Source organism: Mauremys reevesii, linkage group 11, assembly GCF_016161935.1.
Source record: "Mauremys reevesii isolate NIE-2019 linkage group 11, ASM1616193v1, whole genome shotgun sequence".
Lineage (NCBI taxonomy): Eukaryota > Metazoa > Chordata > Testudines > Geoemydidae > Mauremys > Mauremys reevesii.
Genome location: NC_052633.1, coordinates 29,315,680 through 29,341,378, shown reverse-complemented (window position 1 = coordinate 29,341,378; position 25,699 = coordinate 29,315,680). Strand labels below are relative to the sequence as shown.

The window sequence follows — 25,699 nt, the reverse complement described above, 5'->3', positions numbered from 1 at the left end:
ATTTGGGGGCCCAAGATTCATGCAACAAAATGCTGTAGAAGCCTGTTACCGAGGGTGAATTGATTGCTAAACACTTTTGTAGAACACAGAATAAAAACACTGTACCATTAAATACCTTAGCCTTTATTTATTGTTAAAAAGGATAAAATCTCTGTGTGTAGTTCCAGCTATCATTGTGCAAGCTGTGAGAGGGGGTGGAGTGAAGAGGAAACTCAGGAGTGCTGTGAAATAAAAAGGAATGTGTTGGCATAGAGGGGCTGGGGTTGGCAAAGAATTGTGCATGTTCATGTGCTGCAGGGGAGGTCGACCATGGATCTGCTCAGTCTGCAGTTATACCAAAGACTTGAACATCTCTGTCTGATCCTCCATAACTTATCATCCGCTCTGTTGCTTGCCTAGCAAATGCAGCATTATCTTTTCTGTCCGGTCTTTCGGCTTCCCAGCACTCTTTGCGTTCCCTGGTCTGTCTCTCTTCGCGCTGCAGCACCTCCTGGAACATGTCTTTTTTGCTGCGCCGAGGGTTCTTCCTTATCTGCCAAAGCCGGTTAGTAGGGGTGCGTGGTTTGTTCCTCAAGGTCTGTGCTGAACAGAAGAGGGACGGTTACATTCCAGCAAACGATTGAAACGTGTTAATAACAAGGGCCTTTTGCTAGTAGAAATCACTTTCTCTCTGAGACTCGAGGTAGGCACACAGCTCCGCAAGCACCCAGTCATGGTGAGTGTCGAGATTGGGGGGGAAGGATTTGTGCGTACGGACAAAACAGTCTTGGCTTGCAGGGAACTCATTCCAAAATTATCATGCACTTTTTCACAGGCAGCCAAACTACTGGCTGACATCTTCCTGCTGCAGGTAACCAGGGAAACCAGGGCACAACTACGGCATGCTTGCGGCTTTCACCCCGGTCTATATGCAGCTCAGCTATGTGCTTCTTTGGTCCCAGCTCCACTGATTGCTAAATGGCATGGTACAGTTTCCTTCAATGGGGGAACTAACAAGGCTGCAATCCCTTGGAATCTGTGACAGAAGATTAACCAGTACCTCGTGGAAACTTTCCAGAGCCTCCCTCTGGAGGATTCCCTGTAGGTCTCGATGTCCATTGACGCCCTGCTTGGCCATGCAGATTAGCTACACAGGGCAATGTCAGCTCACAGAAAACACTACCTGCCTCCCACTTTTCAATTCCCTACACAAGCCACAGCAACTTACCCAGCATCTCATCTGCTTCCTGCTCCTGTTGAGCACTTCTGGAGTGGAGAAAAGTTCCTGTCTGCCTGCCCCACCAGGTGACCCTGCTGGGAGCTCCACATCCTCTTCTAGCTCAACTTCTTCAACCAGAATTTCAGCCTCCAGGTGATCCCCTCTTTCTGCTGCCTCCAAAGTATCCAGGGGGTTATTGGTGGTGGAGGTGGGATCACCATCAAGGATAGCATTCAGCTCCTTATAGAAGTGGCAGGTCTTAGGTGCACCGCTGGAGTGGTGGTTTTCATCTTGTGCCTTATGGTATGCCCACCTCAGCTCTTTTATGTTCGCTCTGCACTGCTGTGTGTCCTGATCATAGCCCTTTTTGCACAAGCCTCGAGAAATTTGCCCATTTGTGTCCCGATTCCTACGGGTCACTTGCAGCTGCGACTGAACAGACTCCTCTCTCCATATACTGATCAGATCCAACAATTCAGTGGTGTTCCAAGTGGGAGCGCGTTTGGTGCAATAGCTGGCCATGTTCACCTGGGAAGCCACCTGGGAAGCTCATCTGGGAAGCCAGCAAGTAGGAAATGAGATGTAAAATTCCCGGGGCTTGCAAGGGTGAGGGACAGGTTGGCTGCAGGGCAGCGGAGTTCAAACCACTGTCCAAAGCAGCAGCATGGGAATTGTGGGACACTTTCTGGAGGCCAATAAAATAAAATAAAAAAAGCTGTAGTATCTACACTGGCTGTTTGTCAACAATACAGAGAGGGGAAAAGACAAAAGTCTCTTGCGGGGTGGAAGTTTGTCACCAAAACTGGGCATTTTTTCCTTAAAAAGTCACATTGCAGTGTGTACGCTCTCTCTGTTTTGTCACCAAAAGGCAGTTTTTGGCGACAAAACTTGCCAGTGTAGACAAGCCCTAAGACTTTGTAGCCTCACTGCCTTCTGTCTAAAAATAATCTTGCTTACCAAAAGAAATGCAAACTGAGTCATATCCTTTCTTCCCTTGTCTGTTCCTTTCTTAGCATTCAGAGATGTATGCAAACCTGGGAAAAGGAAATAATTCGAGACTATCCTTTCAACTGCTATTTCCTACTGAGCTAAAACAGAGACAAGTCAGACAACAGGGGAACATGTGATATGTAAAAGAAAAGAAAACAATTAAGTGAACACAATTGCATCATTACCAAGTTTGGGATATAATTTTCAGTTGAGGGCCAGGTCTTATTTTTCTGAACTGGGTTGCCTCTCTAACCAATATAGATATTAAGCCTCTGCATGACAGCTTCTCTTACATTGTTCTGCAATGGTGTATAGATGTTTGTGATCTCTCATTGCCCTCTAGTGATTGCACTTCATATCACAGCTACTCAGCTCATTTAAAGGCACCATGAAAGTGGGGCTCCGTCCCAACTTCCCACAAATGAGCTGTAAGTTTATACCTGTAATACTCACAAAATACAAGAATAAGAGTTAAGTTATTTTAAATTTTTCCTCTAGTCAGGCCACTGACATTATGCATCACCCCCATTTCTTCCTCTACATTATGTCATCAACATGCTGATGACATCACAATTTCAAAATCTCACTCAACTTCAAGCTGATCTATAAAGGATGAGGTAGGGGGCATTTGTTCAAAGTTTTTCCACAGTTCTCCAATGTTTTCTGTTATTATATCACAGAATGTAAACTAATGTTTAAAAATCCAGGCAAAAAGCAAATTAGGTTCTACTACTTACAAGGGAGCTGGGAGGAGGGCCCAGAAGGCCTGCAGCCTGGTCTACTCAAGTGGTCAGGATCCCAGCTGCAAGGCAAGAAGCCAGTCTGTACTGGTACATGCCAATGGGTCAGGTCACACTTGGTGAGCTGTGCTGAGTTAGAAGCCCAAAGGGCCTGCCGAGGTTGAGGTAGTGGAACAGGAGCAAGATGAGGGGCCAAAATGGGGCAAGCTATCAGGAAATGCAGCAAGCTCTATTTGCAGCAGCAAGCAGGGGTCAGCCTAGTTACACAGACGGCCTCCTGATGTTTCTCTCAGGCCTTAAATAACATGTTTGAGACAATCAGGGGACTCGGACACCACCAAACAGGGCCTCCACAGGCAGGGTAGTCACAGAAGCCAGAGCCCACAGGGCTACTAAGTTGGTGTTCCCTGCTCTGCTGTCAAATGGTGGCATGGCCACAGCAACTGCTCAGGAACTAATAGCTGCAGGTTCTAGACCTGCAGATCCTCCCACCTGCTCTTCTTTCTCCAAATGTCTTCCTTCTCTTCTGCTCTCTCACTCCTCTTTATTTTAGCTGGTTTTTTTAAAAAAAAAGAATTGAACATAATGGGAAAATAGAATCGGGACCCCTGCTTGTGCTAAATATAAGAATGAGTCAGATCTTGATCATACAAAAAGAACACAGGCATTGCCATACTAATAAATCAATGGCCCATCAAAGTCAATATCCTGGCTTCACCTGTGGCCATTCCAGAGGAAGACACAAAACCTCAGTGAAACATTTTTCAATACTAAACTCTGGGCCAAAAACATCTACCTGACACCATTGGGTAATCTACCCCAGAACATAAGGATTAAAAGTCCTTGAAATTGTAGCCTAGCCTAACCAATTCCAATTTTGGGTTGTTATGAATCATAGGACACTAGCTTTTCAGAACTTGGTAGTGCACACTTAAAGGTAAGTACTGTAGATACTTCAAATGCTATATCCTGTATGATGACACCTGATGGAGACCAATAGGCCACTTTCATATATGATGAGTAGAAAAGAATCTTTTAATAGGGCTGAAGTGGAGGGGATGTGCATAGCCAAGGCACACTATTGTTACATTTGATTAAGAGAGTGTAGCCCATAGAGCTAGCTTAGCCTTTATTATATTCAGCAGTAATGCAAGGAATCTACCGGCTTGCATCCTGTAAGACGTTAGCTTAGGCAACTTAGCATAAATACTGTCAAGCATAGTAGGCCCGTGACCCTTGGCATAGATAACATGGCCTTGTACCCAAGTTATGAGTTCAAATTCATCTTCTCATGGACCACTTCTATTTCCTTCATTTCAAAGCAAATTTCTAGTCCTATGCCTAGCCTATGCAGCTTGGCTAGGTTTTGCAGAATGCATGGAGGGAAAGAAAAGAGACTCCACCACAAAATCCACTGAATGATTCCCTATGGTTGAAGTGAGATGTAATCCCTTTTTGACCTGAGCGACTAGTCAAAGCTCAGGGTCCTAGGGTTGTTCCAATTCGGAATAGAAATTGATGATGGAGTCTGGTATTTCCTTTGATAACATCTTGTTTATTTACAAGGAATGTGCAAAGTCCCGCTTCTCTGAACACAGGAGAAACCAAAATTAGGGGATTGCCTCTTCACTTACAGCTCAAGCTTCTTTCAGCCAGCAGCCCCAACCAAGAGCCTTCCTCTAGGCTTCTCCCAGGGTCACCACCATGCCTATAGGCTGCTTTTTGACTTGCTTGCTGCCTTTGAGTTTCTTGTCTGCCTCTCTCCCCTGTGATGCTTCTCAGGGGGACCCAGGGTTGTGACGCACCTCACTACCATTTGCCATTAGTGTGAGGAAGCCTGGTCTGGGCCTGCCACGGGTCAGCTCCCCAACTCTACAGGCCATGGCCAACACGAACACTCCCTTCTAGGTCTATGCAGGCTCCACTTTCTCTCCACAGGTGCTGTCCCCACGCAGGCCCCCTTTTGGCCCTACAGACCTGCTGCCCTCTCCTTTCCCTCTTGGGTCTTACAATGATTTTACTCCCAGAGCAGGCTACTTGGACAAAGATTCTCCATTTGTGGGGCTTATTTAGTAACTCTAGTGCAGAGAACAAAACTCTTTAGCTCCAAAACTCCACCCTTGTTCTGTCCTAATTCAGACAGGCTCCTCTTTTATATTCAGGAGCCCCACAGCCCCCTGCTGGGCCTGTGTAATATTTCAGATAGTCTTACTCCACCTGTATTCGAAACTTCTGCAGCCCTCCTGGTGCCTGGGTGCTATAAGCTTGGCAGGTTTCTTCCCCTAGGATCAGCCTCTTTTTGAGTCTGTGCTAATTCAAGCCAGGGCTTGTCCCAGTTGGCTGGAATGGCAAATCTTACCCTACCCTGCACTACAAGGCTCCTGCTCCAAAGCCCTTAAAGTACCAGAATCATCAGGACCACTTCGCCCCTCTCAATATCTGCTTCTGCCATTCCCTAGGCCTCCATGTACCTACACATTCCTGAAACCTTAAAGGTCCATGCCATAGAACTGGGGCTGACTGATATCTAGTCTCTACTGCCCTCAGAGGGAGCAGATTGCCCTGTTATAACCATATTTTTCCTACTGAAATTCATTGCTTCGTGGGAGTTGTAGTTCAGACCCTCATTCTCTCCTATCAGCTGGGCTCCTGGAGGACTACATCTCCAGTGATGCAACACAAATTCCTCTCTGATCAAGCTGAAGGGGGCATCAATGAGTATTATGAGGGATGAACCCCTGGTGCCATCTTCACATACCTCTAATGTACTCTAAGTACACATATGCAGTCTCCTGCTAGCATTCCTAATTTTGATTTTAGTTTTGTACCTCTGTTCCTGGAGTGAGTTTGTATTCCCTTTAACAACTAGAAGTGAGGAATTCTAGGTTATATTTTTGACACTGTCATTGGCTTGTTGAGTGGGCTTACCCACTTTTGTGCCTCAGTTTCCACAACAGCAAAATGGTGGAAATGATATTTACCCACTGCTTTCAGATTTACAGCTGAAAAGTCTAGGCATTATTATTACTATTATCCTCCTCATAATCAAAGTCCTGAGACATGAGGTTTTGGTGCAGTGTTCCTAACATCATCAGAAAGTATTGGAAATCTGATAAGAGATTGTTCTGACCTTTCAGGACTGAACTCTGGACTAAAGACATTTGGATAAAGGACAAATGACCACACAATTAATTACAGAAAATACCAGATACAGGCATTTACCAGAAGCTAGTAATTTTTAGGGCCAGATGCTGTACTCATTGAATTAGGAAAAAACCTTCCATTTATTTCAATGAAATCAGAATCAGGCAGAAGAGGAGAAAGTATTACACAGCATAAGTATCTCTAATTTAAACCTTACTTAATTGTCTCTTACTCATATATTAAGCTTTTATTTTATTTACTCAACGCAGTTGTTAGAGCCCACAGTCAAACGTGTTTTTATTTTTAAGATGACTCTTTATGGAATAAAAAATGTGTATTAATATAGTTAGTTTCATTTGAATTCTACCTTTAAATAGAAGAAATAGTAGAGAGTACAGTATAACCCCATTAAAAAGATCGCATCATTTCACAAAATAATTATTTTAAAATTATGTATTTCTTTAGTGGATATTTAAGATACCTGCATTACAGACTGTCTAAATCTGGCACAGAATAAGCACTAATTAAATTAAGTACAACAACATTAAATAAGCAGGTTTATATTTTAGCTCAGCCCTTCATTGTGCTTTGCATTGTGATGCAGTGAGAATCTGCAATCTAATTCTGCACTAGACATTCCTGTAAATGAGCTTTACTTTTGGTGCACCTCCTGGAGCACCCATTCCAAATGCATTTCAGACCTAGAATTAATCAGGTTAGTCACTGGATGTCACTGTTGCTGCACTGAGACTGCAGCTATGGTATCTGGAAGTGAAATAGAAATGTGCAGAAATATTTTTCCCTTCAAATTAAAAAAAATCGATTGTACACTTTAGGGAGTGACTGAATATTGCTCCCAATTAAATCAATGTGAGTTTGGCCATTTACTTTAATGAGAGCAGGATCAGGCCTTAGGATAAATACAATTAGAAAGATATGCCTTTCCTCCTCAAAATCTATTAATAAGACTTAATTATTTAAAATGCATACAATCTTAATAGATTTTTTTCTAATTAAAGGTTATATTTCAGTTAAAACCCTAGCCTTTTCTTTATTCTTTCATATTTTTCTTGCTGCTTACATGGCCTGTTTTTTTTTAGAATATCTATTTACTTACATGTATAAATTACATACCTATATATAATATATACAGGAGATTTACAAATGGATATTCTAAAAAGCTGTGCATTTAAAGAAGGGGCTAATTACAACATTTTTTGCCTTTTAGGGATTAATAAATCTGAGGAAAAGTAAACGAAAAGATATCCCATATAATAAGCACTTAAGACCTAATCCAGGAAAGTACTTAGGCACATGAGCATGCGAGTAATCCCATTGACTTAATTCGGACATAAATTAAATGTGTGTAAGTAGTTTGCTGGATCAGAACTTTTTTAGATGTAGGGCCTGATCCAAAGCCCAAGGAAGTACATTTGGATCAGGTCCAGGGTACTCAACATCTCTGAAGTGCTACCACAATATTAACCTCTTAATCTACACCATAATTATACTGACACAAGGAAAAAAAATAAGTATTATCATGCCCATTATACTGAGAATGTGGGACAAAGCAAAATTCCCACTGGCTTCTGTTTTGCTTTGGGATTTTTTCCACACCAGAAATAGGCCTACATTTTCAGGAGTGCCACTAATTTTGGGTATCCAATGTGAGACACCTAGGTCCTGATCAAGGTACTGAGCATCCATAACTCAAACAGAAGTCTACGGCAAAAGCCAAGGGTAGTGCCAATGAACAATACACACGTCTTCCTTATGCAAATGCTCCTGACATTCAGACATGCAGCTGCCCTGTACAGTTATTAAAAGAAATGAATGAGAAATGTTTTTGCATACAGTATTGATTAAAGTCCTAACTGTTTCCAGGGCCCTACTTGCTCTGAGGTAATTGAAGCAGTAGATCTGTACTTTGAACAATCATGATGGTGTTCTCATAAAGCCTCTTGGTTGAGGATAAGGCCCAGGCAGGGATATGTGCATCCTGGAAATAAATGCATGGTCTCACAGGTGGTACCATTTGGAGTGCTTTGGCTTCCTTAACCATGGGATGCTGCCAGGGATAGGAGGACTGCTAGAAAGAGATGTGGTCCACTTGATTGAACAGGTGAAGATCATCTTTGCACATGGACTTGCAAACTAGTGAGGAGGGCTGCAAACTAGTGAGGAGGGCTTTAAACTAAGTTTAAAGGGGGCAGATGACCAATGCCCACAGGTAGGTATAAAAAGGGGTAACCTTAACAGAGGGCTAACTACTGGGGGAGGACAGGAAAATGGAAAATTACAATAGGGCCATAGGAGCAACAAGAAGGATTACAGTGGGGGAATCTGCTTGGTATCTTAGATGTCGATACAGAAATGAGAGGAGGATGGGGAGTAAACAGGAAGAACTCAAAGTATTAGTACATAAGGTAAATTATGACTGAATTGATGTCACAGAGACGTGGATAAATCTCATGACTGGAATATTAGTATACAGGGGTACAGTTTGTTCAGGAAAGACAGGCAGGGGAAAAAGGAGGGGGCGTTATATAGCCCCACATTTTGGCAGAAAACCATTTAATAACTACTCTTTTTGAGTATCGCCTTTCAAGCGGTTTTGCGCACACCTTATAATAATTTCATTTAGGTCACATTTTCCTAATTTGCTTATGAGAATGTCATGTGGGACTGTGTCAAAAGCTTTACTAAAATCAAGATATATCATGTCTACAGGTTCCCCCATATCCACTAGACTAGTAACCCTGTCAAATAAGGAAATTGGGTTGGTTTGGCATGATTTGTTCTTGACAAATCCATGTTGGCTATTACTTATTATCCGATTATCCTCTAAATTAGGTCCTGCAAGGGTCTGTCATGGGTCTAGTACTGTTCAATATTTTCATTAAATACTTGCGTAAGGAAGTGGAGAGTAGGCCTATAACATTTGTAGATGAAAGCAGTCTGGGAGGGGTTGCTAGCACTTTGAGAGCTAGGATTAGAATTCAAAATGACCAGACCAATCATCCAATTTGTCATGAATTCAGCAAGATGAAATTCAATAAAGATAGGTACAAAGTACTAAATTTGCGAAGGAAAACCCAAATGCACAATTACAAAATGGGGAATAACTGGCTAGGAAGTAGTACTGCAGAAAAGAATATGGGGGTTATAGGGGATCACAAATTGAAAGAGGTAATGTTATGCGATAGTGAAAAAGGTTAATATTCTGGGATTTATTAACAGGATTGCCATATGTAAGACATGGAGGTCAATTGTTCCGCTCTACTTGGCACTGATGAGGCCTCAGCTGGAGTACTGTGTCCAGTCCCGGTCACCACACTTTAAGACAGCTATGGACAAATTGGGAAGAATCCAAAGAAGAACAACAAAAATGATAAAAAGTTTAGAAAACCTGAGGAAAGACAACTAAGGAGTAACCTGATAATAGTCTTCAAATAGGTTAAGGGCTGTTGCAAAGAGGACAGTGATCAATATTTCTCCATGTCACTAAAAGTAGGACAAGAATTAAGAGTTTAATCTGCGGAAAGGGGAATTTAGGTTAGATATTAGGAAAAAAAGAAACCGGTCTTAACTATAAGGTTAGTTAAGCTCTGGAATAGGCTTCTAAGGTAGAAACCCTATTACTGGAGGTTTTAAGAACAGGTTAGACAAATACCTGTCAGGGATGCATGGGCAGATGACTCTGAGGTCCCTTCCAGCTCAACATCATTCGATTCTGTTGCTGGGCTTGTGAAATCAATCTTTCAGAACTATGAGGGTAAAAGTCTGAGTGAACAGACTCAAACTTGTGCTACCACACTAAATGTAGCTGTACGGATGAAGAGGCTCAGGATGGAGCTCAGGTGCTGAAGCCCAGGGAAGGGGGTAGGCATCAAAGCTGAACCACAACTTCAAAGCATCAGCTACACTGCCATTTTTAGCTCACTGGTGCAAGTCCAAGTCTGACAATCCAGGCTGATAGGCTTGCTGCCATGGGCTGTGTAAACACACTTTGAGTGCTCCTTGCCCACTAGGGATTCCAATATCTGAAAGGATACCACTGTATCCAATACAGTTCTGTAGTGCTCTGATTACATACAGAGATTCTGCAGAGATCTAATTTGTTATTGGCCATCAACTCTTCCACTGCTGTGCTCACACATTTGCCAGAAAACAGATTGGCTACCAGTTACTGTACAGTGCTCACGATCCCTAGATTGCAGAGGACAGTTGGCTGCCTGCTGCAGGGGCGGCGCCAGGGTTTTTGGCGCCCTAGGCGCAGGGCCGGCTCTACCCATTTCCCCGCTGGTCCCGTGGCTCCAGTGGACCTCCCACAGGCATCCCTGCAGAGGGTCCACTGGTCCCAGGGCTCCAGTGGACCTGCCTCAGGCGTGCCTGCGGATGCTCCACCGGAGCTGCGGGACCAGCGGACCCTCGGCAGGGACGCCTGCGGGAGGTCCACCGGAGCCGCCTGCCGCCCTCCCAGCAAAATGCCGCCCCCCCTAAATCCTGGCGCCCTAGGCGACTGCCTAGGTCGCCTAAATGGAAGCGCCGGCCCTGGCCTGCTGACATGTTCCTGCTCTCCAGGAAGCAAAGGAAAATACCCTGAATGTTTCCTGGATGACAGAGAACAACAGCCTACCTGCTGCCATGCTCACTCTGCCCAGAAGCCAGATGAGATGCTCATTCTTCAAATCAGGTTTTAGCCAACTATTAGGTAAAAAATATAACATATACCCTGTCACATGAGGGTAATAAGCCTAAGCATCAGCATGGATGCATGTCAGGGGTATGTAGGAGGGGCAAGGGAGCTGGAACAAAGCAGTCTCCAGAACCCCGGCTAGTCTGTGTGTGTTGGCAGGGAAAGGAGCAAGCAAATCATGAGACAGCTATGAGTCATGTTAGTAACAGAACCCAAACTCAAGCAAAAAACTTTTCTGGCTCTGGATTTTGTTATAAACTAAAAACAGACCAGGTTCAGCAAAAGTTTCCCCATTTTACAAACTGGATCAGCTAGTGGCCTTGCATTATCATCATCCATTTTCACAGTTTTGTACGGTTTCACCATGCAGCCAGTTGAAACTCAGCAGCTTAGACTGATATTTGCATCTGAATTCTTTAGAACCTGAAACTCAAATACAGGGCAGGGGCATAGGGACCCATATGGATCAAAACCTGGGAAAAAGATCTGCACACACCCCTATGAACTGAACTCATATTGCTCACAGCTGTAGTTATATGCAATTTACTAGCCAAGAATCAGTGGAAATGATGTTTTTTCAGTGGGCCTCAGTCATGAACAAGCTGCTTAGACTCTAAACAGTGTGGGGCAGGGAACTGTATTTGTACAGTGGCCTAGCACAATGTGGTCTTGGTCCATGCCTGGGCCTTTTAGGCATGGCAATGCAAAGAAATAATAATAAATGTCAAGCTCCAATACCTATTACTTCTCAAAAAGCCTCTACACAGACTGTGGCCCATGTATCTCATCATTGTACTATTCTGAAACATGACAGGAGAGCAGTGATCTCCCTGATAGGAACGTTGTGCCTCTGTCTAAGGGTATGTCTATGCTGCAATGACACCCAGGATTAGTGGAACTTGAATCAATGGACCCTAGGTCTGAGAACCGAGGGCTTGAGCATCTGCACTGATTGCTGACCCTAGGTTGATAATTTTTGAAGCTGGGCCCCAAGCTGGGGTTCCAGTATCTACACCACAGTATGCAGGTGTGAGTCCAACCAACCATATCCTAGCTTTCCTAGCACACTCCTGAAATATGGTTGCTTTAGCTCATTGTCTCCAGTGCGCTGTGGGAAAACTTGACTGTCCACCCAGATACATCAGAGGACGTTTGAGCAACCCACCAACAGATCCTGATGAGCCCTCATTGTGGTCTGCGCACTCCCAGCAATTGGAATGAGCAACATGGAGTTGCTGCCATTTTAAGAACATCTCTCAAGTGCGCTTTCACTCTTAAGGAAATGGGCAGAGCTTCCATGAGATGTTGGTGGACATTCCAGTGGCATTTTCTGACCTACCAAAGGCACCTGACAGAGCTAATGATGGAGGAGGACGATAGACACCGTAGACTCAAACTGGCTGATGCTGCTCATGCCACTTGATATAGCTGCTGATGCTTTCTACATAGCTGGTGCATCTGGAGCAGGGTCACAAGCACAGACTGATGGGACCATGTTGTCCTGCAGACCTGGGGTGACCAGCTGTGGGGCCAAAATTTTTGCATGAGGAAAGCTACATTTCTGGAGCTTTGTGGGCACCTTGCCCTGACCCTTCAGTGTCAAGACACATGCATAAGGGTTGCCATGCTGGTCAAGCAGCCAGTTGCTATAATCATCTGGAAGGTGGCTACCGGAGACTGCTACAGAACATTGCCAGCCAGGTTGGTGTTGGGAAGTAGACTGTGGATAATGTGGCCATGGAGGTTTCTGAGGCAATAAGGAATGCAATTTACCCCAAAGTGGCAGGCATAAAATATAGTCCTGAAGTAACTGCTGCCTTTGAGAGAATGGGTTTCCAAACTGCATCAGGGACTTGATGGGACTCGTGCCCATAGTTAGCGCTCCTCAAGGAGTACGACTCCATAAACTGAAAAGGGTACTGTCGCTGTTATGCAGGCTTCTGTGGACCACAGAGGCCAATTTATGAACATCAACACGGGCTGCACTGGAACAGTTTATGATGCCAGAGTTTTCAGCTGAGCAGGAGTCGACATTCCAGGACAGGCTGGGATGCTAGTTCTACTAAATGACATTGTCCTAAATGGAGTTACTGTCCCCACTGTCATTCTGGGGGACGCTGCATAGCCTCTTTTGCCTTGGCTTATGAAACCATGTCCTGATCGCAGAGTCCCTGGCAAAATAAGGTATAATTACACTCTCAGCAGGTGTAGAACGATGGTTGAATGTGCATTTGGCAGACTGAAATCCCTCTGCCAATGTCTGTAGATCCATTTCGATTCCAGTGTCATCAAAGCTGTCTGTATTACTGTGGTTTGCTGTGCTTTTCACAATCAGTCACAGGAGAAGGGTCAGAGTGTTTGCAGCTCAGCGAGCAGAATGAAATGCAGCGGTTAAACGCTGAGCTGTACTTGAACAAAGGGGCTGCCTCCACATCCTGGGAGTCAACTGTTGACTCACAGCATAGAGAAGATAGTACACCAGCACATGGGATTGTGGGATAGCATTGTCAGACTGCCAGGGCCTGAGTCTTGCATGGTTCATCCACATTGCAAAATGATAGGGCTTGAACCCAGGGTCCTGGCTGGACTCTGGCTCGCACCCTTTACCCCCATAGAATTCTAGGACCCTGGGTCAAAGTTTGAGCTCATTAGGAGTGTGTAGATGGAAGGGGGCTTAAGACTTAAGCCTGAGTCTGAGCCTGGGCTTATATTGCATTGTAGACACAACTTATGTTTTAATTCACTGGTGTCAGTGAGTTTATTTTTGTGATAAATTATGCTATTAGAAAAGGAAAAGTTTCTGTGCTTCAAGCTGAACCAGAGAAAGGGAAGCACCAGACTACAATTGCACAGAGGAAAGCAGATCCCAGGACTGGTATCAAACATCTTCAGAGCCTCTCTCTCAAGGGAAGAATATGTCAAAACATTAAATATTTTGTGTTAGAATGGCTATGAAATCCAGATAGATTGTGTGCCAGCAGCTCTCCTATGACTATTAATTTAGTAATGGAAAACCCCACACAGATTTATCAGGTATGATCTGCCTGGAGGACTGCTGTTCAAATTATACATAATTAAAATCTCTTGCTCGTTTCTTAAATATGGAAATAACATCAGCCACTGTGCAGATTTCCAATACTTAAAAGAATCAATATTTTTTTTGGAAGCTTTTTGCCCCATGACACGAACAAGAAATGGAATCCTTGTTAGACCGCATGACTCAGAAGTTTGGGAAACAGGAGACAATGTGTATCACATGAAGAGTGCGTTTTGAGGGCTCAGGCCTGCAAGGGGCTGATTATATGCCCAAACCAGCAAAGCAATTAAGCATGTGCTTAACTTTAAGCACATGGGTAATCCCATGGAAGTCATCAAATCACTTTGAAATGGGGAAAAATTACTTAATATGATACTACATACAATTCTACTTTCTGCTGCATTCTTGTCAGATCTCACAAGTAATGTTAGGGCTGATCAGTAATTAGATGGAAGTCCTCTAATTAAACAAGACTGAAACTGCACCGTTCCTCTATGGACCTTTGGTACAAATACAATCTGGATTAGTATAACTGAAATAGCAATGTTAGTCTTTACTGAGTTAGTGTGTCATAGTAATAACAATGAAACAGGAGAAAAATAAAAAGTAATTTCAGCTAAAGTTGATGAGCATCTGAAAATCAGATACTAGTGTGATGCTGTATGATTAAAGATGACCATTTATATAATTGATATTACCAGTGTTATACAATTGTAACAAATCGTGCACAAAGTGTATCCTGTACAGTGTCAACAGAAAAGTTACACTCTATTGAATATGATTATCCTGATTAAATCTATGCATCATCTTTGTATCTAAAGTTATGAATATTGCCCATGTATTTGTATCTCCAACATATGTTTTGTTCTGGGTGACACCCTCCAAGTAGACTTACATCAGGGCTATGTGTTGATGGCCCATTAAAGACACTTCACTCACAATGGGCCATTAAAGAAAAGCATCCCACCCCGTGAGCCTTTCCTGTGGATGCCTCAGAGAGAATATGGGCAATGGCTGCTCTGAGAGTCAGCAAAACATGAAGGACATATGATAAGAATATGTGATGCTAGACTCCATCTTGGATCAGTAACTTTCCATGAACCTGGTCTGTGGGCTTTGTTTGGAACAGTAAATTTCCATGCACATGGCAATGGATATACTATACACCTCCATTTTGCCTCTTTCCTGCTCTACTTCTCGGGACTGTGGATTTACAACTAAAAGGACATCTTGAACTATGGATTGAGGACAATCCAATCATTTGGAAGTTACCAGAGAGACTTTTACAAGCCAGCAGTCTATTCTATCACTGCTACAAACCTCATATAAGGACTTTGCAATCATCTGTACGTATATGATCTATTAACTATTTATCACTCTCTTCTTTTCTTTTCTAATTAGTTTAATAAGGATTGGCTGCGGGTGTGATATTTGAGTAAGACTGAGATACGTATTGACCTGGGGATAAGTGTCTGATCCTTTGGGATTAGTAAGGACCTCACATATGGTGAAATGGGTTTTTAATAACCTATCACTATATTCCACGTGGTTGAAAGGATCGGAGCCAAAGGGTGGAATGCCAAAAGGGGCCTGTGTTTGGCTTCTGGTTAACCAGTGTGGTGCTGCAGAAGCCTTTTGTTACGGGCTTGGTGAATCTCATTATGGAATCAACCACCAGCTTTGGGGATTGTCTGTCCTATTTCTTGCAGTCTGCACTGAGTGTGGCATTCTCAGTGTGGTCCGAACCAGGCACCCAGTGACAGCTAGTAGCAAAACACATGATTATGTCTTAGGGCAGTCAGATGAGTCCCATGAACTGGGCTTTTGATACCTCTGCTCTAATCTGATCATAATCATGGTGAAGATTCAAAAATAAGGAACATTTTTATGTGGAGCCCTGGAAGTAATTGTAGATAGGATTAATTACACCTGAATAAACAAAGAACTATGATCTATATAAAACAAATAATTTAAACTAATTGGTAAAACTCTATTTGGGTGCAGAGGGAAGAACCAAGGGAGAAGCGCTTAGAAGAAAGAAAATATATGGCAAGATGTGTGGTTAGGGGGAAAAGTGAAAACAGACAAGAAGCAATGGAAAGGAGCTAAATAATACATTGAATTTAGAATTTGTGGGCACTGATGTGATGGAAAGTGAGCTCAAAAACAAGGTTATTACATTTTTCTTATGTAAAAATACAAGGCACTTACCAAAGGAAAAAGGAGAGCTGTAGGCATATGCACATATAACAAACGGAAGTGTAGCTGGCAGATGACAATAAACAGGGGAATTAATATTAAAGACTCTGGTTTTTAAAAGGGACAGAAAGATGTAAACGATGAGTTATCTTTTTGATACAGGATTTATTAGTCTTTGAGAGGGGAGATCTGGAAGAAACTAAACAATACCCAAAAGGCATTCATGGACTGAGACCGGGTATGTTTGAGGGAATAGGCAAGTTATAGGAATGTACTAGTAGGGACCACCTGGGATATTGTGTTCGTTTCTGATCAAAATGGTTTAAAAAAGATATAAATGAGATGAAATGGTCCAGAGACAAATAACAAAAGTGATTACAGGCATGGAGAATCTTTTGACGTACAAAGATAGGGAGTTTTTAGTTTAAAGAGGAGACAAATAAGACAGTACATAATAGAAGTATACAAAATAAGTAATGGTGCAGAAAAGGTAATGCAAGTGCTCCTATTTACCCATTTTAATCATACAATAACAAGGGAACAACCAATGAAAATGAAAGGCAACACATTTAAAACTAATACAAATAAACCATGTCTACACATTAGTCAGTTAACCTGTGGAACTCATTGCTACGGTATAGCATTATGGCTAAGAATTTAGCAGGATTCAGAAAAGTATTGAACATCTTTACATCATTTATGAAGATATTAGAAAAGTTAATCTGCAGTCTCTCCTAAAGATACCACAGGGGAAGCAGTACTACCAATTGTACCATAAAGACAATGGAAGGGATAGCATGAATAAATGGACAATTTAATTAAAAAGGATAACTTTTCTATAGGTTCTTGAGTCATCCTGTAGAATTTAATAGGGACTTGTATCCTGGCTATGGGATGGCTCAAAACTCTCATAAAAAGGATATAATTATCTGCTTTTCAACTATAGGATTTAAAGTAATTTTTATAGAAAAAACCCTGTTTAATTTCTGTAGATCCCTACTGATGTACCTAAGTCTCACAAAACTCAATTGGGGTCTTTGAAAATTTCCCTTGTAATTGCTATTCAATACTATCAGGCTTTCCCATAAAGGATGTTTGTGAATGGAAGGGTTACAAGGTTGGGTAGGGGGCCCTCCAGGGGTTCAGATAAGGTTTAGATAAACCACCACACTTTTGAATGTTTTTCTGAACCAAACCTAGCCGAGATGCATCCCCCAATGCTGTTATATGGCAGGATTTTTTAATGTCAATGCTGGTTTGGGGTCTGGTTCTCTCACATGTTTTTTAATGTTGCATCCTTTTGATTAAACTTCAACACATAATTGTAAATCATTGTGAAGCATTATTATGGAGTAAAGTTTTTGGCTTCTGTCTCCAGGATTAAAGCATTTTAAAAAAGAAAAATGGCAGGAGGTGGGAGGAGAAAGGAAGAGGAGGATTTTTAATAGAGCTTGGTGGCTGGGTGGGGAAAGAGGATTAAGAATTACTCTAGACTTTTGTTTGATCTTGTACAATCTCCTTCCAGTACCACGCAAATCTCCTTCTAGCTTCTGGCAGAAACTTGACAGTTTATCCCACTTCCTTACAACATGGAACAAGGAGTCTTTCTTATGCCTCCTTAGGTTACAGAACAACAGACCACAAAAGCTGCCTAGAGCTCAGATAGCAGTGTACATACAGTACTAATATAGTGCACATCCACTTTTCAAATGCAAACATTAATTTCCATCCATAGTATAACCCCAAAACCTTAATTATACCATCAGCAATGTTAGCAAACATTTTTGGGGTTGATATATAAGCATGAGTTAAGTATGTGGTGTGTTATATTTTTCTGAGGGTATGAGGCCACAATTAAGGTTGTACATTAGACTGTTTGGAGGATTAATGTTTTGTGGATACCATGCATCAATTGGTGGCAGAAGACAGTTCCTTGAGTGTGACATTTCCCAGGGTGCAAACTGAATTACTGGACTGCTGTGTCCCTTTAGCTTTCCAGCCTATGATGCCTTTTACACTGCTTTGCTGGTAAACAGCAACTCCTCCAGGCTCTGCACAGACACTAGCATGTAAAATCACTCCCAACTGAATATATTAATGTTATGCCCAGCCATCCATGAATTACCTACAGGGCAACACCCAAATATCCCTCAGTCCCAGTCTTGCTCCCCAGAAATGTACTGCTTGTACTGCTCAGTAACCCCCTGGACAGTACAAGCTCAGACATAGTACACTGTATAATGATTATGCACCAGCTTTGTTGACATAAGTAGAGATTCCCAAACACTTCCCCAACAGATTCCCAAAAATACACCCTGGTTTATGTAAAACAATAAAACAAGTTTATTAACCAGAGAAAGATACATTTTAAGTGATTACAAGTGAAAGCATAAAAGTCAGAATTGGTTACACAAGAAATAAAAAGATAAAACTGCAAGCTAATTCTTAAACTTTATCAAGGCAAGTAGGTTTAAAAGCAAAAGATCTCTCACCATCAGCTGTAGTAAAATTTCACAGGCTTCTTCTCCTTCCAGCCTGGGACCACTCTTCCCTTAATTCAGTTCTTTCAGAGTCACTGATGACATGAATAAAGAGATGGGAGGAGGAAAGTGATGATGTGAAGGTCACTGTCTCTTATTTTATACCTTCCTCCTCTTTTTGAGGATTACAACCCACTGGAGTGTAGACAAACAGTCCCCTATGTATGTGAGATTTGAAACGTTCTTGTGATGCAGTGTAAATTCCTTGTTTATACCTTTCCATTGCTGAAGAATGGCTGGTAAAGGGCCATTACCTGCTTAAAACACCTGTGTCTCTCTGAAAAACTGGTTTGGATCTGCTTGTATTAACCATGGAGCACGTTATAACAATGATACATAGTAGAATCTAATAGCATCTCATGCAATGTTGATACACACGTTTTACCAGGACAACAATCCATCCTATGCAATCCACCCTATGCAACTCAAAAGCAACTGCTGTATATTTAATGAACAAACTACACAAGGGGGAGACTTGAGAACTCACACAGTAATAGACAAACAAATTAAATTAAATGGTTTGTGAATATTTCATGATAGCTTGCAATAAATCAGTCTCTGTGAATCTGGAATTAATGTTATAATTAATACCAGTGATGCTTAATGTGTCCAAGAGCAGCATTATTGAAATAACTGCGCTATTTTAAATCCTATATCCTTTGATTAATATTTCACAGCAGTAAAAAAAAAAAAATCAGCTGCAATCCAGCAGTAAACTTCTTGTTTTACCTGAACTTGTTTGAATGGAATTATAGGCCATCTCTCACTGAAATCTCTCTTATCTTTCATTGTATGCATCAGAAGGAACTTATCAAATAGTTGTAGAAGTCTTTTCTGCTGGCCCTTCAGTTTTATTGGGATCAGCCAATATTGTACATAAACATTATATTAATATTGAAAGGCGCAATGTTTCTAATATTTCCTTGGCACACTAACCTGAGCATAGTTGGAGATGGTTAGCCTGCTTACAGTGTGTCTTTTGCATTTGCTTACTTCTGAATTATTTTATGGTATGTGTTGTGTAGGTCTTTTATAGTCAGATTTTTTTTAAAAAAGAAACCCACCTTAATCAGTCTTATTAGGATTGGTATGGCAACACCCATTTTTTCATGTTCTCTGTATACATATACGCACATATTCATACATATACACATACATCTTCCTACTGTATTTTCCATTGCATGCATCTGATGAAGTGGACTTGAGCCCACAAAAGCTTCTGCTCAAATAAATTTGTTAGTCTCTAAGGTGCCACAAGTACTCCTGTTCTTTTTGTGGATACAGACTAACACGGCTGCTACTCTGAAACCTTAAATTAAACAAACAAAAAACCCCAAAACAACCCCCCCCACCTCAACAGTGAATGATTGTTCACCATTTCTGATTCAGAATGACATTATACTACCCAGTTAGAAAAACACTTGCAGTATAACACTACTATCCCATGACTATAATAACCAAGAACAACATAACCTCCATTCCCTGTAGCTGCAATAGCTAAAAAGGATGTTTTTCACACACACATACCCCTCGTCACTTTAAATGATGCTGCGAGGTTTACACATTGGCTACAGTTTATTCACACTATCTGCCACTATTGTGTGGATGTCTTGCTATAAAGCAGGGTTTCTCAAACTTCATTGCACCGCATTCTGACAACAAAAATTACTACACAACCCCACGCGGGGGGACGGAAGCATGAGTCCACCCAGCCTCTCCACCAGCCCAAAGACTTCAGCCCCAGACAGAGGGCCCATAACCTGAACCTCAGCCCTGGGTGGTAGGGTTCAGGCTTTGGCCCTGGGTCCCAGCAAGTCTAAGTCAGCCCTGCTGACCTCATTAAAATGGGGTCACAACCTGCTTTGGGGTCCTGACCCACAGTTTGAGAACCGCTGCTATAAAGACATGTTCTACATCATTGGATGAAAATTCTAGGGGCTGTGTTATGCAGGAGGTCAGAAGAGATGACCATAGTGGTTCTTTCTAGCCTTATAGTCTATTAGTAAATAGCCTTATCCTTGCAGTATGAAGCGCACCTTAATTTTGGCCCCTTTGAGAAGCAATACAAATAGGTAAGATTAACAGAGCAACAGAAATTAACCAGATGATTAACTGCAATCTATCTAGTACATATTCAAATGTACAGAACATTCCAAATGGAGAGATTCTTCATATTTGGGAAGGCATAAGTTATTTTAGGTCGGCTATCCTCAGAATAGGCTGTGCTTTCACTAAAAGCAGAGCTCTGAGCTCCAGGGTCAAGACTCTTTCACAGTCATGGCCAAAGCTACACTGATAGCAAGCTGGTTGCTAGAGCTTTCAACAGTGAAGCCCAGGGCTCAGTTCTGCAAGGTGCTGAGCAGTCTGGGGAGAGCGAAACACTTAAACATGAATCTAACTTTACAGGTGTGAGAAGTCCCATTAAAGAAATGGAACCAGGCTCCTCAGGTTGCAGGATGAAACTACTAATTCCTAAAAACTTCAACAATGTTTCCCTGTTAAGCCTGTCTTTTTTATCCACCACTAAAAGCGAAAAGTGGACCTTAAAACAAAAGCCAGAAAAAATTCTGCCTCTTAAGACATTTCATGTCTCCTTCATTCTGTTCTGTTCCAGAGATCAGTGTATTCCTCCCCTCCCCACATCTGCCCATGGGCTGCTTCATGTACTTTGGCTCTCCACTGCTTGGGCTCTACACTGGTCCCCTCTGTGCTACCAGAGCAGCATACTGAGGTCACATCTGGGGCCGCAATAAACTCTTTTGGGGGCCCAATTCAGCAAGGTGCTGAGTGCATCCCCAAAGAGTAGGGTGCATGGGAGTTGTGAGCACTCAACCTCTTGCCAGGTAAAGCCCTTTATCTTCTTTCCTCTTGTACTTGTTAGTGGTGATGAGATAGTACTTGAGCCAAATGCCAGGGGATATTTGTATAATTCACAGCTGGCCCCATAAAAGCCCTTAAATCCTTTAACCTTCTTCAATAAGTGACAATGGCCTAAATGGCCAGAAACATTTTTCAAAAATTCTTATTTTCTGTGTAGCTTGCGGTGTTATTTTTCCTTCCACTCCCTCCCTCCCTGAGTAGGTTATGACATTTTCCCATCGTATGGGTGAGGGATAATAAGGAATGCAGTGAAGTAATATCAAAGAGCAACGTTTTGCCATTCCTACCAGTAACACTGAACAGCAGCAAATCCTTCCCCATTCATCCCCAGACAGAGTAGAGCCAGTGAACCTAGATACAACAGGGATTGGCACCCTATAAACACCATAGATAGATTTGACTGAAGAACTATAGAATGACTAGCTAGATTCAAGGAGCTCACACAGGTTGTGTAGGTAGCTGGGCTGGAGCAGTGGAGGACAGATGTTTCCATTGATACATGGATTTACCAGCTGCTGCCCCTAAAGATGGTGAGCACTGAAATCATGCTTTCTGAACAACATTATATGAAATAGGAAGATTTTGTTGCCACACAGAAATTGAATGCCTTCCCTCAAGACTCCAGCATAGGTACTCTAGTGCCCCTCAGTGCAAAAGGGATATAGGAGTGCCAGGATTGAGAATTATAGTTTTAATTAAATGCTGGTAATCAAGGGCTCAGTGACTGGAAACTTTATTATATGCTACTGAATGGATTTAAGGAACAGTGAACAAATTCATCCCATGAGGGGTCCAGTTTCAGTGTGGTGTATGGCGAATGTATCCATTTTTATAATGAAAAATGACCGTCTGAGGAAAATTATCATTCTCCATACACTGAAATGGGAGCCCTGAAATGATCCATTTGTTGAGTAGATGTAGTGTGATAAATATGGGCAGGCTCTGAAGTCCTCTGGAGTCAATAGAAAGATTCTGTCTGATTTAGTAGGCTTTGGATTAGGCCCTCTATGTATCTTTTTTTATTTGTTTTATTAATAACAGGAATGACAATCTCTTAAACACCATGCTGGATATTTACACCTGAATGGTTTTGTTGTACTTACTCTAAATCAGGTCTGCATTGCTGAAAAATATGTCTCCTTTATCAGGGGTATCGTAATACTTTTTTTTTTTTTTTAAGAATCCCAGAAATCTTTACATCTGACTATGTCAATTAAGATGTTAATACAATAATCTGTTTGATTAGAAATGTTGCTTCTTTATTAGAAGCAGTCACCTGCTGAGATTTCTCTATGACCCTACAACAAACAACATTTCTTTAAACAATTTTATGATATGTAATAGTTGTTTTTTCTCTTCTGTCTTTGGGGGAATAACATCTGAAATTGCCATGTATTTCTGATGCTGTATAATCTTTTTTTCCATGTATTATTTACCATGAATTCTTTGTATTACAACACATGACTTGTACACATTACCTTTCTTTATGATTCTCCACTCACATGTGAGACACTAATTGGTTGTAGAGAAATAAATTGTTAGTTGTGGGAACAACTGGAATAGAGGCATAAAACAGTCTCTCTGAAATGGCCCTTCATGATGTCTGGAAATTAAAGTGACAATCAAATAATTGGCATATTCACAAAATATGGTGCTTTTAAGGAAGCGTTTATTTTTTCATTCCTTTAAAAAAAAACAACAAAAATATACTTCATTGTGATCATATAAAAACAATAGCAATCATTATACAAAAGACAGAATAAAGAAGAAACCAGTTGAAAAATTATTTCCTATGCATTCTGAAGAGCATATGCAAAAGAGGAGGTGTCACTGTTAGGGCTGGGAAATCTTATCGGAAGACCCATTCTCACTAAATTTCCAGACTAATTTTGCAGACCACAGAGATTTGAATAGTTCAGATAAGCTTTAAATAGATACATACCCCTTTGAGGGGTAGGAAGCTGGTGACCATTGCTTATTACACTAATTTTAACCATCTCACCATTATTTTGCACTTTTCCATTCATTTGTTGTATTTACCTCATATTGCAAAGGCATGTGCTTAACTTTACACATTGCAAGCAGTCCCATTATGGGACTTCTCACAGTGAGTAAAGTGAAGCAAATATATAAGTCTTTGCAAGACTGGGGCTTTAGATTGTAAGGTCTTTAGGCAGTGACTTTTTTTGTTGTTGTTATATGTGTATGTACACATTGTCAATGACTCGGGCCTCTAGGTGCTACTGCAGAACAAATAAGTCATAAATATCCAAACCAAAGTCAGAATCCTAAAACTGTGGAGATTTGCTCATCAGTATTTTAAATACACTTTAATTCTTTAGGTAAGCTAGAAATGACAATGTCACAATGTCACAAATGCAGAGAACAATTTTCAGATACAAATGTAATTCTACTGTATTTTAAAGCTATCCATTGAACAACAGACATTGGTCAATAAACATACCTTATAGGCCTAAGTATATGTCACTACAGCAGGAGACCTGGATTTTGTCCCTAACTCTGCCAACGATTTACTGTGCGGCCCAAAGCATGTCACTGAAACTTCCTTTTGCCTCATTCTCTCTCTATAAAATTCAGATAGTGATATTAACTTTATTATTAACTTTGCTTTGAAATCCCCGGATTAAGAATTTATTAATAAAGAAAAACTTTCAGTAAGTATCATCACGAGACAAATTAAAATCACCTTAGAAAGAGGGCACGAGGGAGTGGTTGTAGCAAGAGGCTTTAATGGTGCATTGAAAATTTCAGATGAGAATGTGTCCTTCAGAAATAAATATATTTAGCCAAAATGATTAAAAGGTTAACTGTTTTGTAGACAAACATTGGCTACAGATGCGTGTATGCTAGAATGGGAGAATGTAGTGGTTGCTAAGCCATAAAGTGAGTTGTATTCAGGTGCCAGTGTCTTTAAAGTAACCTTTTGCTTCATTTTCTGCTAATGGATTTCAGGGTATAAAGGATGAGGTCAAATTTAATGAGAAAACAAATCTGGATGGCCTCCAGAGGAATCTGTCATGTGTGAGAAAGAAATACTTGTAAAATATGCATAAGACCAGCCATTAACTTTTTAATTAATTTTCCCCAGACTTTGCCCTCCCAATGTATGATTTTGATTCTTTTTGCCAGAATCCATTGGTCCAGGCAATCCCTAGCAGGTTGAATTATCACTAAAATTCCAGCAATAGTGAAAAAGAACAAGCATTGTCCAGTGTAACTGTTTTTTAAATAAAATAAACCCCAAAGCCTACAGGTTTTTAAGCTGTGCCTTTTTGAAAGAAATTGTAAGCAGGTGGACAGACCAGATGGAAAACAACACCAGAGTGGTTGCTTTGGCCTAATGCAGCAGAAGCAAATACATTTGAAGATGAATTCTCGGGGAATGATGAATCCTTTGTAAATATATTTGGAAGAAAAATATCATGCAAAGAGGGGTCTCCCTCAAGAAAGAAACTATGCTTTATACTGTAAATAATTCTCAGTACTATGCTTTATACTGTAAATAATCCCATTACTTTTAACTGAGCTAAAGTGAGTTACAGCTGGCCTTTTGTTTAGTTTTAAATAGTCTAGTGGATAGGGTACTGAACTGGGGTACAGTAGACCTGGGCTTAATTACTGGCTCTGCAGCTGCTTTGTTGTGTGACCCTGGGCAAGACACTTCCCTCCCCGTGCCTCAGTTTCCCCATCTGTAAAATGATAATGGCATTCTTTGTTAAACTCTTTGAGGTCTGCAGATGAAAAATGCTATATAACAAGATATTACTATTATTTAATTTTCTCAGTGACGTCTTATGCCCCCACGGATAAATTGTCTAAAGAACCCCTTATATAATAGAAAATGGTCAGAGACCTAAAAATCTGTTTGAACAATCAGCTGCAGTTCTATAAAGATAAAGTTTGGTTGCTAAGACCAGACTATTATAGTAAATAAAATCTGTCTCTCACGCTCCTCAGCCTACCTTGACAGCTTCATTAGGTCAACCCTCAGAAAGCACGAATGCTTCTGATTTCATAAGATTTGATCTTTGCAGCTGTCAAAGGAAACATACCAAGAGTCACAGGTGACCACAGACCTAGCTCAAAACATATAATTCCTGGTTCCTAAAAGCCCAGATGGAACAGATATTGCCCCCTCCAGATCTAGACCCAAAAGAGCCCCTTAGCATGAGCACTTTCTCCTTCCTGTGCAGACCCTTCTGCAGCACCATTTCCCACCACTCTACTCTGGACCCTACAAAGGGTATCTCA

General features: G+C 41.4%; 1 protein-coding gene and 1 long non-coding RNA gene across 4 annotated transcripts in view; both read right to left on the bottom strand.

The window, feature by feature from the left end:
- Positions 1 to 25,699, bottom strand: part of TFPI (tissue factor pathway inhibitor) — a 147,154-nt gene that overhangs the window by 57,218 nt on the left and 64,237 nt on the right. The gene's annotated exons all lie outside the window — the stretch shown is intronic.
- Positions 160 to 6,574, bottom strand: LOC120374679. Its single transcript, XR_005586204.1, has 5 exons — positions 6,554 to 6,574; positions 2,482 to 2,628; positions 2,156 to 2,232; positions 1,208 to 1,751; positions 160 to 582 (listed from the first exon to the last, which is right to left on the bottom strand). It is a non-coding gene; the product is annotated as an uncharacterized LOC120374679 (long non-coding RNA).